The sequence below is a fragment of the Canis lupus genome, chromosome 3, assembly GCF_048164855.1.
Source record: "Canis lupus baileyi chromosome 3, mCanLup2.hap1, whole genome shotgun sequence".
In the NCBI taxonomy this organism is placed as follows: domain Eukaryota; kingdom Metazoa; phylum Chordata; class Mammalia; order Carnivora; family Canidae; genus Canis; species Canis lupus.
In genome coordinates this window covers 37,058,977-37,077,855 of record NC_132840.1, presented here as the reverse complement: position 1 = coordinate 37,077,855, position 18,879 = coordinate 37,058,977, and the positions used below count along the sequence as shown (strand labels likewise).

Genomic DNA, 18,879 nt, shown 5'->3' with positions numbered 1-18,879 from the left:
GTATTTCCATGTCATGTTGTGCTTAAATAATGTGGCAGGACAGGGCCTTGACTTAGAAAATGACACCCTTCCTCCGAGGAGGCTTCTTTCACAATCATCTCATACAGAAATCATATCTTGTATTCTGCCTCTGTGGAAATGGGCAATGTTGTTAAAAATTTATTTTTGCTGCAAGAAAATCTGATTCTTGGTTTATTGTGTCAAACAGCTGCTAGTATATAGTGCTGGGCAGCTGTCCAGCTGTGAGGTTCACATAAATTAATTTAACCCTTGGGCATATTGCGAGGCCAATTAGAATGGTCCCTCCAGGTGCAGCAAGGAGTAAGAACACTTTTCATCAGGGGGGTTCCAGATGATTTGATGATGTCCAAAGTCTTGTATGGAATATTTTCCAAATTTAGTGGCAAATAATCATGTAAAATATGTTTATGACAGCTTGAATACATATTCATATGTAAATACATACATATATATATACATATAAATAAATAGTGTGAAGGAAAATCATAATAATTCTTCGGCGCATATCAGTTTACAGAAGGTGATGTGTATTTTCTGGAATAATCCAAAGCATTTGAATTAAATTGAATTGAGTTCTGCCAATCAAAGATACCTCCTTTTCTCTCTTCAGATCTCCCTTTCTTAGCATTGATTCTACTCAATGTTAGATTGGCTAAGTCTTATCCATTGAATCCTAAAAAGTATAAATATAAAATAAAATCATGTGGTCCTTTACTGTACCTCCTGTGGTCCTTGATCCCCAACTTGAGAAACATTGAATTAAGGTTCAGCACTGTCATCCCTCTGGGTAATTACTAGAATAGTCACAAAAGCAATCACAAAAGCTAGCATAGAAATTTCATAGCTTTACCCATCTGCAAAGTATTCATCCATATGATTTATAATATGCATATGTCAATGTTTAGAATTTTAATAAAATATAAAAGGAAAATCGTAAATTATTATGTAGAGTTCTCCCACACCAAATAATAAGGCCAAAACACTCTCCAAGGGTCTTCACACATGGAGTTTAAGAAGCACTGAATCAAATCCAATTTTGAAGTTGCTTATTTCAAGGTTAAATGGACTCTTTCTAGGATCTAGAGATTCCCCCTCTTAAGTCTTAAATGCCATTTTGCTTGATATAGGTTTATTAAGAGGTAATATCATCTGATGGTTCAGAGCATGGGCTTTGAGGTAAGACTTAAGTCTGACGAAAATGAGTGGGAAATATCAGAAAGGGAGACAGAACATGAGAGACTCCTAACTCTGGGAAACAAACAAGGGGTGGTGGAAAGGGAGGTGGACAGGGGTCGGGGTGACTGGGTGATGGGCACTAAGGGAGCACTTGATAGGATGAGCACTGGGTGTTATGCTATATGTTGGCAAATTGAACTCCAATTAAAAAAAAAAAGACTCAAATCTGACTTGTGGCTCTGTTCTTTGCTTTGGGGATGTTTTGGCCACCATATCTCCTGCCAACTCTCCCTCTTAGTATTTACTTAATCCACTTATAATTCTCTTTTAGAATTTTGTTCAAATACATTTCAAAATGAAGCCTTTCCTCAACTCACAGATAAGAACTCATCCCTATTATATGTACTCTATATTTGATAACAACAACAACAGCAACAATGATACCATGATGGCAAGCAGTACTGAGCAACTATTATGTACCAGGCCCTATACCAGCTGCTTTACCTATGTTGCCTCACCTAAACTTCACAACACCCTTGTGAGGTAGTTGTTATCATCATCCTTTTACAGATGAAGAAACTAGATAAAATAAAAAAGCATAATAAAAATATAATGCAAGCCACGTGTAATTGTAGACTTTCTAGTGTCCACATTAAAATAGTAAAAAAAAATAGTAATAATAATTAAGTAGCATCTTAGATATTGCAGGGGTTAAAATGAAATGTCCCCTAAAAACAGCAAAGTTGAGTTTAATGGCAAATTATTTTACATTGCTTCCATTTTAAATGTTAGTTAAAGTAAAAATTTCAAAGTTCAGTTCCTCAGTCACACTAGGCATATTTCAAGTGCTCAATAATCTTATCTTGCTAGTGGTACCATGTTGGATAGTGCAAGCATAGACTAAGAAACTTGCCAGAGTCTTTCGGACAACCACTCAATAAATATTTACTAAGTATTTATTCACAAGGCAGGTGCTGGTCTAATCTCTAGAGACATCATAGTAAATAAAACAGATAAAAATCACTGCTCTGGTGAAACTTTATTATAGTAGGACAAGAGAGACAATAAACAACTAATAAACAGTTTCAGGTGGTATTAGCCATGAAGGAGAATAACGCAGTGGAGAAATGGTGGTGGACAGAGCTATTGTGTATAGCTTGTCAGGCTGTACACTGCCTAATTCCAACGGGTACAATTCACTTTGTGATGTGAATGCCACTCTCTGGAGTTGTACAAAGTAGTAACCCTGGAGATGTGGGCTGAAATCTTATGTATATTAATTGGGAAAGACCCTCCAATAATGAAAGATCATTTTAGCACAGATATGAAGGCAGTGAGGGAGCAAGCTTTGCAACATCTGGAAGGAGTACTTTTCAATCAGAGAGAATAGCCAGTGCAAAAGCCCCACAGCAGGAAGAATGCCTAGCATGTTGTAAGAAGAACATATTAAATAGGGAGACGCATAGTAGGAGATGAAGTCGGGGCAGTAGCCAGAAGCTGGATCCAGGTAGGGTTTTGGTGGCCATGACTAGGACTTTGACTTGTATATTGATTAAAATGGGAAACAATGGCCTGATGTCTCTTTTGCTCTCAATCAATCATATTTTTCTTCTTCATTTTATTTATTTATTTGTGAATTAGCCTAGCTGCCCTATTGAGATCATACAGAAGGGGGATGCTAAGTTGCAGGAAGCCAGTGACCCTACTATTGTAGTAATCAAGCTAAAGATGATGATAGTTCAGAAAAGGGTCATAGTAGAAGACATGGTAAAAGCTGGATTTGGAGTGGTAGAAGTGTTTGAAGTAGAAGCTTTAGAACTGGGATCATAGCCCCAGGGAGTCTTATCCCAGAACCCACACTTATCACTACACTGATCCACAATGGGGTTTCCGCCTCTAGAATGTAAGACAGAGAAGAGGTCATGGTCTGTCTTGTTCACAATTCTGTCCTGTTGCCCTGCACGGTATTGAGCACTCAGTACATATTTAATGAACAAATGAACACTTGTTGTGTATAAGGAAGCTGAGTCTCAAGATGTTGGCAATGAATTAGTGACAAGTGGGAATAGAATTGGTATGTACCAGTTGCACAAATATTTTCCACATCTCACTGACCAGCCTGCATATCTCTCCCAACTCCTGTTGTCCAGCAAGCAAGCATTCAAGCCAAGTCCTATTTCTTAGGAAGCTCAGTGACCAGTTGTGACTCTGTTGTTCCTAAACATATGGCACCCCTTTGTTCCACAAATTGAAGCTAGTTGAAAGAGAGCAACAGTGAACTGCATTATGCTTGCCTGCTTTGATATTCTATTCTAATGCCTTTCTGTTCATTATGGTCACCCTCCTCCTTTTTTTCCCTAAGCACACATTTAAAAGATAAAGAAATATAATCTATCTTCCTATTTCCTTGCATGGTTTTCCGCAGCTGAATATGCTCCCCATAAAATTGATTTAAGATACCTACCAGACTTTAAATTGATTGCAAACTACCTTTAACTTCCATTGCTTTGTTTTTCCTCTAGCAACTTTCTTAACTTAGTTAAATGGGCAAATATTCCTCTGGCTATTACTTCATTGAAGGCTAGCTCCTCTAGACTTTCCTAAGGGCACAAGAAGATCAAAAACTTTTCTATTTTTATTTCATACTCATTTTTTTCACATTATAAAACTAACCCATACTCACTGAAGGAAGTTTGAAACACATATACATGCACATGCATGCACAAAGAAGGGGGAAAAAAGGAAAAATTTAATTCTGTAACTCAAAGATAATACCTTTAAAAATTATTGGTATTTTTCTTGCCATCTCTTTCTGTATGTGAGTGAGTGAATGTGTGTGTGTGTAAGTGTGCACATACATATTTGTTTTGAATCATGCTTTTTCACTTAAAAAACCATTCACATTTTACTATGTAGCCTCTTAAATAGTGCTTTAATAGCTATACACTATTTAGTAATGAAAATGTTGCTATCTTTCCCACTGATAGGCATTTTTCCCAATTATCCTGTCACAAATAATACTACACTGAACACTTTTGTTCATAATATACATTCTGTGTTTAGAATGATTTCTAAATCATTCCCCAAAGTCGAATCACTCCCCAATTCCCAAAAGTAGGATCATTTAGTCAGTCAAAAATAACATTATATTGTACTAGTTTAAACTTCTATCTATAATGTATGCAAACATGTATCTCCCTACTAGCACTAATTATTAAATAGTTGTCTTTTTGTCTCTTTTTATATAAACTATGCTAATTTAATAGATTTAAAAAGCCATCGAATTTTATGAATTTGCATGTGTTTGATCACTTCTAAACTTGAATATTTCCACATACCTGTTTATTCATTATTTAATTATTTTATTCATTTCCTTTTCTTATTAGGATATCAAAATATTCTTATCAATTTGCTTAACTTTTATAGAATAAACATATTGTTTTTGTTAAAATTTTCTATACAAATACGGTTTACTGAATGTTGTTTGTGTTTTCATGTTGTTTATGGCATGATTGTAATATACATTTGAGATGATCAATACCTCCTAAAATAAAAATAAATAGGACATCTGGGTGGCTCTGTCAGTTAAGCATCCAACTCTTGATTTCCACTCAGGTCATGATCTCAGGGTCATGAGATGGAACGTTAAAATGCACTCCATGCTCAGCACAGAGTCTGCCTGAGATTCTCTATCTCTGACTCTCCCTCTGTCCCTCCCCCTGCTCACTCACTCTCTCCATATAAAATAAATAAGTAAAATATTTTAAAATACATAAATAAAATAAAAATAAATATTTATGATAGAGGGATGCCTGGGTGATTCAGTAGTTGAGCATCTGCCTTCAGCTCAGGGCATGATCCTGGAATCCTGGGATTGAGTCCCACATTGGACTCCCTGCATGGAGCCTGCTTCTCCCTTTGCCTATGACTCTGCCCCCCTCTCTCTCTCTCTCTGTCTCTCCATGAATAAATAAAATCTTTAAAAAAATATATTTATGGTAGAAATTTTAGGAAATATAAATAAGCAAGACAAAGAAAATGAAATTCCCCCACGAGCTTATGATGACCATTCATAACATTTGGGGCATTTTCTTTCGTCTTTTGCTTATACACTTAAGTATTGTTTATAAAAGTAATCTCATATTGTATGTTCTACTGTCACTTTTTTAGACAAATTGTTAAAAATTTATTTTAATGGCATGAATACTCTTCATTATTTTTTAATGGCTTCATAACATAAACAGCAGAATTTATTCAGATCACTGTTGTCAAATCTCTTTATTTCTAATATTTCACTGTTGTAAAGATATGTGGACATTTTTGTAGCCAAATATTTAGACATATCCATAATTATTTATTTAGGATGAGTTTCTAAAAGTGGGTCATAGGCTTAACCAAATTTTAAGGCTTTATTATATATACTACCAAATTGCTCTTCAAACCTATGTCTTAAGTTTATGGCATAAAGATTTATTTTGGCTTAAAGTTGTAAATGTTTGTGTAGTACTTGAAATAATTTAAAAGGAGCAATTTACCTAGCTATGCATGTATTGGGAAAGAAAGATAAATATATCTACAGTGTGCCAGGAACCCCAATTTCCAGAGCAGAGAGCTCACAATTTCTAAGTCTTAGAGTTGGTTGAATGCATTATGTATGGCTTCTTTCCTATATATGCCAGAGAAATTTTGGTTTTAAAAAAATCAACTTTTTGCTTTGTCTCCATCAACTTGTCTTTGCTCTCACAAAACCATATTTTCCAGATCAGCTAAAGATGTGGGGGCAGAGACTCAGGGCCTAATAATAGATGTACCAAATGCTTACATGTACCAAGCAAGCCCTTGCTGACATCCATTTTTTCATTTAATCCCAGAACAGCTTCATCTTTTGGAAGAGGAAACTAAGCTTCAGAATGGTTGAGGGGCTTCTTCTAATTCGCACAGAAGTTGTGGACTGATAACTCTTTCACTTCAGAGGAGTACAATTTTCGCTACTCTGTGTTGCTTCTTCGTGGACTCTAACACTTCACGGATTTTACTTCTCCCTCCACCCCATCTTATCAACTTACACTTGCATTTACATTTATATTAAAAATTGACCTTTGAGAATTGCACACAAGTTCTGGTTTCAGCTTTTGCTCTCTCTCAATTCTTGTTTATTTTAATTAGCCATTTAAAATTGTACATAGCACCTCAACAAAGGAGAATTTCATATTAATGAGGATTAATCACATGCATACTATAAAATAATATAAATTAACCCTAGCAGCAGTTGTTTATATATTCTGAGATATGTCTTAATATGCCTTTTATTCAAAAATGAATAATCGGTTCTGGTTTTTCAAAACCATAGAAAATAAATAGGAATATTGGGAGGGAAATATTGGGTAGAAAATATTGGGAGGGAAAGATATTCAACTCTAGTTAGCATAGATAATTTAAAATATGTAATTATCAAAGGGTATTGTACAGTGTAGTGAGATCAGAAAAAAATGAGTCATAAATGTTCAGGTTACTGATGTTTAGTAGAGAAAGTTGATGATCTGAGAGCTTAGACATCCTTTGCATTCCATCTTGACCTCTTACTAACATGGGGCTTTGAATAAGTTCCTTCTTATCTCTGAGAGTCTATTTATATGCCTTTTAAGATATAATGATATTTTCTTAAAATGCTTAGGAGGGCTAAATTCACTATCAAACATGGCAGTCTAAATTGCAAGGTGATGTTACAACATTGGCAGAGGAAAAACAGAATTTGGAATGTCAGTATAATGGTCAATAATGACCATACAACATCCATCATCCATGATATCTCTTATAAGTCCAGGGAGCTGCTAGGCAGTGAGCAACCTGGCCTGAGATCCCAATAAGAGACTGGGGAATTGAATACAGGTTGGTGGAAATGTTTTTATCTAGAGAGTCGGAAACCTCATTTTGGTCTTTTTCTGTGTGGATTTAGCCACATTTTATTCTCTGAGCTTAAGTTTCTTGGGGTATGTGTGAATATCCTTAGCATAGTTGGGCTTTGTTTGGGGGGGGGTCTATAATAGGCCCTCAGAGAATGCAAACTTGGTCTCCTTCTCCCTTTGTTTATAAGGTGAATGCTAGGTTATATGTTACCTAAGTTCCCTCCGAGTTCTCAAATCCATATTACAATGGGTTCTTATTTCATTTAATTTTCACTACACATTTTTTAAAAGATTTTTTATGTATTTATTCATGAGAGACACACACAGAGAGAGAGAGAGAGAGAGAGAGAGAGGCAGAGACACAGGCAGAGGGAGAAGCAGGCTCCCTGCAGGGAGCTGGATAAGAAACCCAATCTTAGGATCCCAGGATCATGCCCTGAGCTGAAGGCAGAAGCTCATCCACTGAGCCACCCACGTGCCCCTCATTATGCATTCTTGATTGACTAAGTTCATAATAACCCAGTTCTGATTTTCATTTGATTCCCATAATCATAAAATGCCATAGCTAGAATAAACCTCAGAAACCGCCCAACCCCTTTATTTTACTCACAAGTAAACAAGCTCATTAATGGGGGTCAATGGGGAAGTTGACTTGGTCAAGGTTAAACTGTAGGTATGCCAGAGTAGAGAACACCATCCATGTTTTCTGGTCAGCCCCAAGGCTCAGCACCTACCCCTTCCCCAACCTCCCGCTGCTTTTGGTACGTTCTAGCCCGCAAGGCAGCACGATTTGCCTTTCTTGTGTTAACATTATTCTAGCATGTAATGTCTGTGTTTAAGGCAATGACCTGAGAAATACTTTTATTTCCAGTGATGCACTTATTTTGCAGGGTTTATTAATTTTATTTATGTATTTGATCTCTCAAATGAAATAATAAACTAATTAGTGGGACAATTTACTGGTGCACTCCGCCAACGGTGTTTTACAGCATCGGAGCAAGCTGGTCGAACTGTGGTGTCAGCACATACACTTTCTGCCCTGCTGCCCTTAATTTTAGCTGTCAGACACACATAGCAGTCAGCCCCATGCTAGGTACTGGTGTCTCCGGAGGCATCCAGAGATGTCAGGTAAGAGGGCAAGGGAACTTGCACCCAGGAGCCTCCCCAGAATTTATTCAAGAGACAGGCTGATTCAGTAGGCCTCCCAGAGAACTAAGCCAGTGAATTACCTGAACTGCCCAGAATGTGAATTTCCAGAGAATAAGGGAAAGCAATGTATATATGTATATATGTATATAGAAGTGTTGAAAGTCATTCTCAGGCCCCTAGTCCATCAAGACCAAGAATAAAGCAAGGAGTAGGACAGGAAGATTGACATTGCTAGATGCGGGAGCAGGGGTGGGAGGGATACCAGAAGATTCAGTCATTGGAAAAATTGGACAATGTATTACCAAAGGTTTTTTGGGGGAGGTTTTTTTTTGTTTTGTTTGGGTTGGCTTGGTTTGGTTTTTTAACTGGCTTTAATGTGAAGTACATGGACTTCCTTCTCAGACGGCCCTCATCTATGCCCTCTTAACAGCCAATACTTTCTCATCTGAGAATTAATCATAGTCTTGTCATTATTTTCTTTCCTGTCCCCATTTGACTGTTAACACCATTATATCACCAAGGCTTACAACCATGTCTGGAATATAACACAGTTCAGTAAACATTTGTTGAATGAAAGAATGAATGGATAGACGAACAAATGAATAAGTGAATCAATCTGTCAGAGCTGCTAAGGGCCAACGACCTATGAACTGTTTTCCTCTTCTGTCTTTGATGTAATAAGCAGAACTCAACCGGAAATAACCTCTTTAAATATTTATATTTTTTATAGAATTACTCAGTATAGCAAAGAAGCATCCAACATGAAAGTATTTAACCTCTCTTGACTAAACCTTCCTTCTTATTAATGCTTAATTATACCACATGCACACACAGAAGCATACTCATTTGGAGTAGAGGTAAAAGGTCATATAGTACCTTAAACCCTTATGTGGTATCTCTGCTTGCCCACTAGTTGCCTTGTGGGTATGGATGCTGCCATTGTCCTGGCTGCCACTACAGTATCACTGTGGACTGCATCTAGCATGAGAGTTCTTGTCAGAGCAATTTCTAGACCTGTAGAGGCTGGAACATTAGGAGAGAAGAGGGTCAGTGGGACCCTGCAGTGGGAGCTAGGCAAGCTTAGGATTCTCTCACTCTGTAGTGAGAACTCCTTTACTGTGAGTGGCTCCCCTAGAGGAGTTACCTTTGCTATGATTGGCTGTATACAAATTAGCAAACCCGGGTGTATTCAACCTAGATATAATTAGTGTATACCTTGTCTCTGCTACTTCCCTATCCAACTAGCTGTAGAGTTTTTGGGGAGTGTACAAATGAGGTAACACTAACTTGTTGATGCGCTTTACATATGACAGCTCTTATTGGGACATAAGTAGTTCTCATGTGTTGGTGATGATAAAGTGCTGGGGCGGGAACTGGGACTTGTGCTCCTAATTTATGTATTTACCTTCTATATGCTCAGAGAGCCTGGATTCTAGACCCATGCAGATTCCAGGTCATGGGAGTGTCTTAGAGATCTTTGGCAAATACCTAGAATTATTTGTATAACAATTCTAATGATAAGGCCTACCATTATTCCATACCTACCACATAGCAGCCACTCTACTAAGGTCTTTCAATATAGTGCTTAAGGGTCACAACAAGCCTGCAATTAGGTATTCTTATCCCATTTTACAGTGAGAAATATCAAGTTCAGAAAGGTGAAATAACTTGCCCAGAGTCACACAGGGCGGATTGTGTTGATAAGAAAACATAATAAGTTTCATACAGAGTCGTGATATTACTATTAAAGATAGAAAAATTGTTAAAAAAAAAAACAAATAAACTTGAAAAAGCAACTATCTATTGGCTCATTTACTCTAGGAATTGAGGAAGGTAGCAGAGGTAGTGCATATTCTGTTTTAACTGTAGAGCACGTACAGACAGCTTGTAAAAAAATTCTATTTTTCTGGGAGTTGTGTTTGGGAGCTCTAGGCTTATTCCCAGGTCTCCAAAAGCAGAAAATTTTCCAAGCTCCCATAATGTCCAGCTGACAAACTGCAGTCTCTTTCTGACCCAAGACCTGTGTCACTGGTCAAGGATCAAACAGAAGGTGTGGGCATGTGTGCCCACACCTCTCTTTCTAGGTGACTAAAATAGACTTTAGACTTTCCTGTGTAGTCACAGCCTGGCAAGGACAGGTTGCAATTTTATATAGCATCTGTCAGGAGTAGAGATTCTTCACCAAAAGTTATAAACTATTGATAGATCTAAGCATGAGTATTTAATTTTTTTCCTGCAAACTCTAGATGTCTGGTGTATATTTAAAATAAGTGGTTTTGTTGTTGTTATTCCATTAGATTTTTTCAGTTTATATATTAAATCAGGTGTTAACACATGCTGGATGATGTTTTTCTACTTTGTGTATCTTCATGGCTCTTATAACCATGGCATATTTAATTGATTTGTTTAGTTTAGTGTCTGCCTCCATTCCCTGGAATGTAAGCTCATGAGGGCAGAAATATCTGTTTAGTCTGTTATTAAATCTCCAGTGATAAAAGCAGTACTTGGCATAATTAGGGTCTCAGAAAATATTTGTGAATAATAATGGTGGATAGAAAGATGTATGTATATATGGGTAGGTGGGCAGGTGGACAGATGGATAGGCCCTATCAACTGTGAAAACTTAAGATAAAATTATATTAATTAAGGTAGTACAGGTATTTGCACAGAACTAGAAAACTAGACTAATGGAATAAGATCTAGACCCCAAAATACCCTATGCTGACTACGTGTAGACTGTACGTGATAGACTGAGATATAAATGGTACAAGGATCATGCAGAAATATACAGAAAATGTACTGAGTCCTAACCTGATACCATATAAAGAATATCAATTCCAGGTGACTTAAATTTAAGAAGCATAACTTTAAAAATTTTTAAAGAAACTATAGAAGAATGTCTTTATGACGGAGGGGTAGGAAAGGATATACTGAATAAAAGCAAAGCAAAGGAAAGCAAACCAAGCAAAAAACACCTACCTTAAAGGGAAGTACTGATATAGTTCTTTACATTAAAAAATTTTTAAGTTTTATTTTATGGGCGCCTCGGTGGCTCAGAGGTTGAGCATCTGCCTTTGGCTCAGGGCATTATCCCGAGTCCTGCATCAGACTCCCCAGAGGGAGCTTACTTCTCCCTCTGCCTCTGTCTCTACCTCCCTGTGTCTCTCATGAATAAGTAAATAAAATCTTTTTTAAATAAATCTAAAAAGAGTTTTATTTTAAACAAAATAAAAAGACAAGCATTGGACCAGGAAAAATAGTTGGAACATATGCAACTGCAAAAGAGTTGCATCCAAAAAAAAAAAAAAAAAGTTGCATCCAAAGCATGCAGATTAGTATAGAAGGTAGTTATAACACATCCCAAGGTATCACTACATATTTTGATTGAATATTACCATCTTACCATTTTGCTATTTCTTTCCATGGCTTTTGCCCACATCAATTTTATGACTTAGATAAATATCACCTGCCAGGTAAGGTCATTCCTGACTACCTTATTTGAACTTGAGGTCCCACCTCAGCCCTCTTCAGTACTCCCTCTGCTTCTGCTTTTTCCATGACACATATGACCATATGACACACTAGGCACCCTGCTTTCCTATCTGCTTAGGATATATTGCCGACCTCCTGTAACAACAGAAAAACATGGACATATATAAAAGCAGCAGAAGAAACCTAATAGAAAAAAACGTATAAAATAAAAATAATAAAAAAATGTTCAATCTCACTAGTAATTAGAGAAATCCATGCCAAAATATAAGATATTTTACATCCATCATTTTGGAAACATTTTAAAGTGTGGCAATACCAAATGTTGGTGATACAATTAACTCATGCTGGATCAGTATGAATTACAACTGACACTTGGTAGAGCCACGTGTTACATCTAATAACTTTGAAGATGCATAGACCACAGAGAGATCTCACACATATGTATCCAAGGAGTGTGACAGTGTCCACTGCAGCATTACTTCTTTTTGCAGTTTGAAAACAGCCCAAATGTTAATCCATACGAATGACTAATCAGAACATAACATATAATAAAATATTATCTAAATGTTAAAATGAAAGAATTTAATCCACTATCAAAGTGGCTAAATCTTTAAAACATATTTAAGAAAATAAGCAAGCTTCAGATGGATGCCTACAGTGGAAAATCATTTAAACAAAGTTTTAAAACATATGAAAACATTGCTATATGGTTTTTGTGGATGCAAGCATGTAGTAGAAGCAGAAAAACATGCATGGAAATTTGAGGGTATAGTTATTTTTGTGGAAATAGGAAGGAATTCATAGGGTAATTTTGCTTATATTTATAATGTTTCTTTTTAAAAGGAAATATCTGAAGCAAACATGACAGAATGGTAATATGTGACCAGGCTGGGTGGCAGTACATAAGTTTTGGTTATAATTATGTCTATACTCAACTTCATGCTTGAAATATTTAATAAGAAAAGAAATAGGAGAGTACTTAAGTGTGACTGGCAAGGGAATAAAGTTCAAGCCATAGCATATCAAATAATACGGCGTGACATAGCAAAATTGTAAACTGAATTTTGTTGTTAATCATGACTGGATGCAAACCCAAATTCAGTAACTTCTTTTTTAAACACTTAATGAGATTAGGTTTTGGAACCTGACATTCAAGGTTTGAATCTTGACTCAGACACTTAATAACTATTTAAAATTGGGTATCAGTTTTCTCATCTTCAAAGTGGAGAAATGAAATAAAATGGATTTTTTTAAAATAGAGGAAATCTTCCCAGAGAGGGAGACAAACCATGAGAGAGATTCTTAACTATAGGACACAAACTGAGGGTTGTTGGAGGGGGTGGGTGGTGGGGTAATTGGGTGATGGGAGTTAAAGAAGGCACATGATGTGATGAGCACTGGGTGTTATATGTAACTGATAAATTTATTGAGCTCTACATCTGAAGCTAGTGGTGTACAATATGTTGGCTAATTGAATTAAAATTTTTTTAAAAAAATAGAGGAAATCGACAAAACCAAGAGTTGTCCTTCAAAAGGATCAACAAAACTTGTAAACTTTTAGCTAGATCGATTAAGAAAAAGGAGAAAAATCAACTAAAATCAGAAAGAAAGAGGGGACAGTACTACCAACACTACAGAAATAAAAATTATTATAAAGTGAAAAAATAGTGCCTCCTCATGACAACCATTCTGAGGATGAAATGAGATCAGATTTGCATAGTGTTCAACATACTACAAGGCACATAATAAAATGGAAGACTGGTATATGTTAAGAGCTCCAGGTTCTGATGTAAACAAGCATGAGTTTGAAGTCTATTTTTTTCAAATTCCTTTATTCATGAGAAATACACAGAGAGAGGCAGGGACCTAGGCAGAGGGAGAAGCAGGCTCCCTGCAGGAAGCCTGATATGGGACTCAATCATGGAACTCCAGGATCACACCTCAAGCCAAAGGGAGAGAGAGGCTCAATGGCTAAGCCACCCAGGCATCCTGAGCTTGAAGTCTATTTTGAATGCTATGCTGTCTCTCATTTTAATTGTTTCCTACAATAACCCTATGAGGTTGGTATTATTATTATACTATTTTATGTAAGTAAGAAAACTGAGCCTGACAGAGGTCAAATAACTTGCCCAAGATTTTCTATCTCTTTTTAAAAGAGATGAGATTCAAACCAGACCTACCCCCAGAAAAATATAACTGTAACTTAATATCCTGAGTCTATTTCACTAGTTTTATGAATAAACTAAATTGAATCCATATAAAACATTACAATGATCTATCCTTTAGCTTTTGTTTTCTTTTAGTAGGAAGTCAACCATCCATTGCTGATTAAAACTAATAACAAATATCTACTTAGTGTATGTATATGTAAGTCTAAACATGTAAAATAATGGAGTTGCCATAATGGGATGTTATTGCTAGATAAATATTCCTGCCTTAAGCAGATTCTTGGTCTTGGAATATATTGGAAGTTCAGTAGGCTGTGATATTCCATTATGTTGAGTCTCTCTCCCTCTCTCTTTCTCTTTTTAACCATAGGCTCTTTTACTTTTTTTTTTTTTTTCAGTTTCACTGTCTTCCCTGAAAAATGGTTATCTCTCTGCTTTCCAACTTCTTTTATCTTCTGTGAATCCAGATGAAACTTAATTTTTATTGTCACCAATTATTTTGAATGAACATTTTTTAATGTAATTTTCATTGAGATAGTTCCATTTATTAAGTCTTCATTCATTCACTTACTCGCTCTTTTATGCAGCAAACATTGAGTGGTGACCATGAACTTGTCTCTGGACTATGTTTCCAGGAAATAAGGGTTAATAATACTAGAGAGAGGCAGAGATGGAAATAGACAATCCCAGGGCAGTGTTACCTGCAGATTGGAATTGATGCTGGAGAGCATAGAGTCTCCCATTTAATAGGGGGATGCAGGAGAAGTGACACAGAAATGGCGATGTTGCACCTCAAACTTCTATTTAGTATGTTTATTTACTGTCTAGAAAATAATACATCATCTTTGTAGAAAACTTGGAAAGTAAAAGGACAAGAGAAAAATAACCTATAATCATGCTATCGAGAGCCACTGTTAACAGTTGGTATATTTTTTAAGACCAACTTCTACATGGATGAGCTCAAATTTTATAATTTTACTATATTACACATATTTTCTCAATCCTAAAATTTTTTAAGATTATTTTTGTATGTGCATAATATTTTTCCATGTAGAAATACTAACATTCATTTTATCATTCCTTTATCGGTTGTTTCTCTCTTACAAATAACATTGTGTGCATAAATATTGGCCTGAATTCGTGATTGTTTCCTTGAAAAGGAGTCCTGAAGGTGAATTACAGATGATCACTTTTAAGACTCTTGACATTTTCTCCAGTGCCCTCTTCTTTAATGATCTCAAGGCAAGAGCTAAAGCCTCTAAGAAAGTCAGATGAATTACAAATTGGAGAAGTTCTTTAAAAATTCCTACACACTTCTGTGTATGTGTAGATATGCATGTGAATGTGTACACATGTTTGTGAGGAAGAGATAACCACACACACACACACACACACACACACATATCCTGATCCCTCCTACCTTAGAGGCATTGTGTACCCTCTCTAGCGGAGTACTTAAAATGGACTGTCTTTGTTGATTTTTTTTTGGTGGTGGTGGTGGTTTTGTTTTATACACTACTGTATTTCCAGTGCCTGATATATGGTAGGAAATTAGTAAATATTTCTTTAGCGAAAGAGAGGGAATAAAAACAAGACCAATAAATAATTGTTTACTTTTTTAAACATCTTATTTTATTTGTTTTCAGCATCCAGCAAGACATGGTGGTGAACCCTGGCTCTAAGTCTTCATGATTAAGCGACTCTTTTGCACAACACAAAGGTAAATATTTGAGGCTGGTTGACTTGCTGGTATTAGGAAAATCTTCCTCTCTTCAAAAATGACTCACAGATGTCTCTGAGTCCTCTTCAAGTGATGGCTTTTATGTTTTGTGTTCCTTCTTAAAACACCTTAGAGGGTTCATGGAGCCTTCGGGAATAGCTGCTTGGGGCAGCTTTTCTGTCTACTCTGTGGTGAGAAATTCCCTTTCTCCTTTTCTTTAAGCATCATTAGGAGTTTTAAGTTTTCCTGACTGGATTTTAGCCTCTCCTAGTATGTGGTCTCAAATTGGTTTGATTTTAAACACAACTATATTAGCTCTCCTCAAATGCCTTCCGCTTTAAATATATTACCAACAGAAAGAACAATTCTCAATTGTTGAAACTAAAGTCAAGCCATATGTAAGATAAATGTTTCTATATAGAAAACAGACTTGGAGATTTACAAGCTTAAGAGCAAGTACTATTATTTTGAGGTCCTAAACTTTTAAATGATGGCGACACTGAAATCTGTACTTCATACAGGATGCGAAGAAGGCACAATTGAAAATGCCTATTCTTTTGACAAATTAGAAGCATTCATTGCAGTATCTATTTCTTGTTTACCAGGGATAATGCTGAATGAATCACAGACTGGTAGATGGATGTCCCTTCTGAACACTTTTAATTAGCACTGCCTATTAGGATGAACAGAGTGTTGCTTTCCTGCCATAGATTACCCCTAACCCCCCCTTAAATGGAACAGAAATCTTATTCTCCACAAGGTAATATTCATCTCTTCCCCAACCAGACAAGCATAGAAAATTAAACAATGGTCCGTTAAAAAGCCCAGATAATGTATTTATCATTTCCAGTCTATATGAGTTTGCAAGGCAAATAGGAGTGGGAGCTATTCGTTATGGGACCTTGGGGAACAACGGGACTGGGAAGGGAGCTGGAAGCTGGAGGATCTGAGACTTGTAAAAATTCATTAAAAATATGAGGTGCTATTGGAGACAGAGGAAATTAATTACTCTCAGGGACTCAAATGTCACTACTCATTTAAGTGACCTGGCAAGGAGGCTGAGAAACCTGTTTTGTGAGGGTTTGTGTAGTGGAGAAGGCTGGGAGCTGGGATTCCTCAGCTGTCAATTTTTGCATTTCCTTGGTGACTTATTGACATGTTAACCTGGCTTGCACCCCAGCCTCCTCTAATGAGTAGAGTTAAATGAGAAATGGGGGGTTGGGCTGGGGCTAACACTCTCCCCTGTAGCTGGCCAGGTTATTCAGACCAGCTCACCAGGCATATAAGCAACTGAGGACCTGAGAGAAGCCTATAATTTACCACAATGGAGAGAAGAGCCTGATCATTTGCAGCTGGACTGAGTTTGGTCTTTTATTATTGCTTTTGCATCCACAAAGCTATTCTCTGAGGTGGAGTGTATTTGGAAAGACAAATTAAGGTTTTCCACCTAAGGAGGACTGGGGAGCAGTAGCTTCTGAAAACAGTCATCTTTTCCAGATTGCCTGTCTAATAAATCTCTCTAATGCATTCTGCCTATAGACAAAGGTTTAAAATATATAGATATGTGATGACTTAAAAGTTTAAAATCAGTAAACACCCAGAATAATGGAGTAAAAAGCTTTCTCACATGTGTGCCTTACCTAGACTGGGAATTTAAGGTTTTATTCTTGAACTCTGTTACTAACCAGCTGTGAGATACCACACAAGCCATCATAATGCTCCAAGACTCTCTTGTATTATTTATAAAATGGGAACAATAATATCCATCTTCTGTGATTGTTAAGGACAGTGTATCCAAAAGAGCTTTGAAGGGTGGAAATATATAAGTGCATGGTAACCGTATCACCAACTGGTATGTTTTGTTGTTTTAAAAGTCTTGCTTTTTAAACATTGGGGCTGCTCCAGTGATCTGTGTTCCCATGTGGGTCAAAGTTGAAGGGCTCAGCAGTATTCTTCTGGCTTGTTCACATAGGAAAGGTAAATCAACAGGCCAAAGAAGGAAGCACTGCTTTGGGAAAAAAACTGTTCACATGGTGTTAAAAAAAAAAAGTGAAGCTTAGCTTTGGAAGAAGATGGAACCCCAATATTCATCTCTGGGAGCAGTCCTCAGTACCATGTCTTCAATTTAAGAACGTCCTGTCCCTTTGAAGCAGAAACAAATTTCATGCCTTGAAGGTAGTGGAAGAGATATTTGAAGATTATTCCTGTATTCCTAGAAAGAGATGATGAGAAGATAAACCAGGGCAGGGTCAGTGAAGACAGAGAATAGAGAACTCTGAGAGGCTTTGGAAAGGAAGGAATTCTGGGCTTCCACAGAGTCAGGAGGTTTTGTACTGTGAAGAGAGAATAGTGCAGTGACTAAGCTCTAGAACATTCTTGAGATACTTGAAATGTCATTAATAGAAACATGAGAAAATGCAGGCTACAGTCAGTCCTTCTGCTCAAGGAACTCAGAGAGGTAAACAATGATCATATAGACCGGAGAGAAATAAGCCCAGAAGAGCAATGCTGGGGATGGTACTGAGGGAAAGGGTGCATCAGAGGATGAGCAGTACTGTGCTGGGTGAGCAGGAATTTGAGGCTGGGCATTGCACAGAGCAGCTGGTCCAAGCTACATGGAACCAGAGCTGCTCAGCTGCACATTGCAGATGCTGGTTTAGAAGCTACACTTGGCCTGTTCCATTTCCATGGCAGCCAGAGTTTTATATCCCAGTGTGCACTCAGTGATTTTCCAAGGTTTCTGTGCTATCATTGTCTCCTGGAAATAGTCTTGAAGGATTGCCTGCCTATTCTCATTAGCCAGCCCTGTAGTGACCTATCCTGAGCATGCACAGAAGGCATTCCCAGGGACCCAATTCTAAATAATTGCTAAAACCACTGTCCCCATCCCTTGGTGTTTTTTGGAGCTTTAATGCCATGTACCTTTTTAAATTGCTTGAAGGCTACCAATCGACATAACTGAGCTGTTGGCTCTTCACTTACTATGTTAACTAAATGTGTCCATTTGAGTTCATTTAGTTATTATGTCATCATAGTGAGATAGTAATAAGATAGGAAAATTTTTTCACACTAGTCTTCCTTCCCTTTCTTTTTTTCCTTTTTGAATTCATCTCTTTGGTGCCTCCTATTTGCCTCCTTATTAGTTTTGTTTTCTCAGATTCTGTTTACACTTCTACTGTTCCTCTTCAAAGGATAAAATTACACATTCTTCAACTTAGTTGGATGTAGGAGATTCTTGATACCAGAA

At 36.9% G+C, this 18,879-nt stretch overlaps 1 protein-coding gene across 23 annotated transcripts in view; it reads left to right on the top strand.

Moving 5' to 3' along the window:
- DAB1 (DAB adaptor protein 1) overlaps positions 1-18,879 on the top strand; it is a 1,169,270-nt gene that overhangs the window by 568,448 nt on the left and 581,943 nt on the right. For 21 of the 23 annotated variants that reach the window (XM_072820404.1, XM_072820400.1, XM_072820397.1 and 18 more), the window contains one exon: positions 15,559-15,632. The gene's annotated coding sequence lies outside the window, so the exon portion shown is untranslated. Of the gene's footprint in view, positions 1-6,973; positions 7,087-15,558; positions 15,633-18,879 lie in introns of those variants that run through there. The other 2 variants (XM_072820413.1, XM_072820414.1) reach the window with 1 other exon arrangement.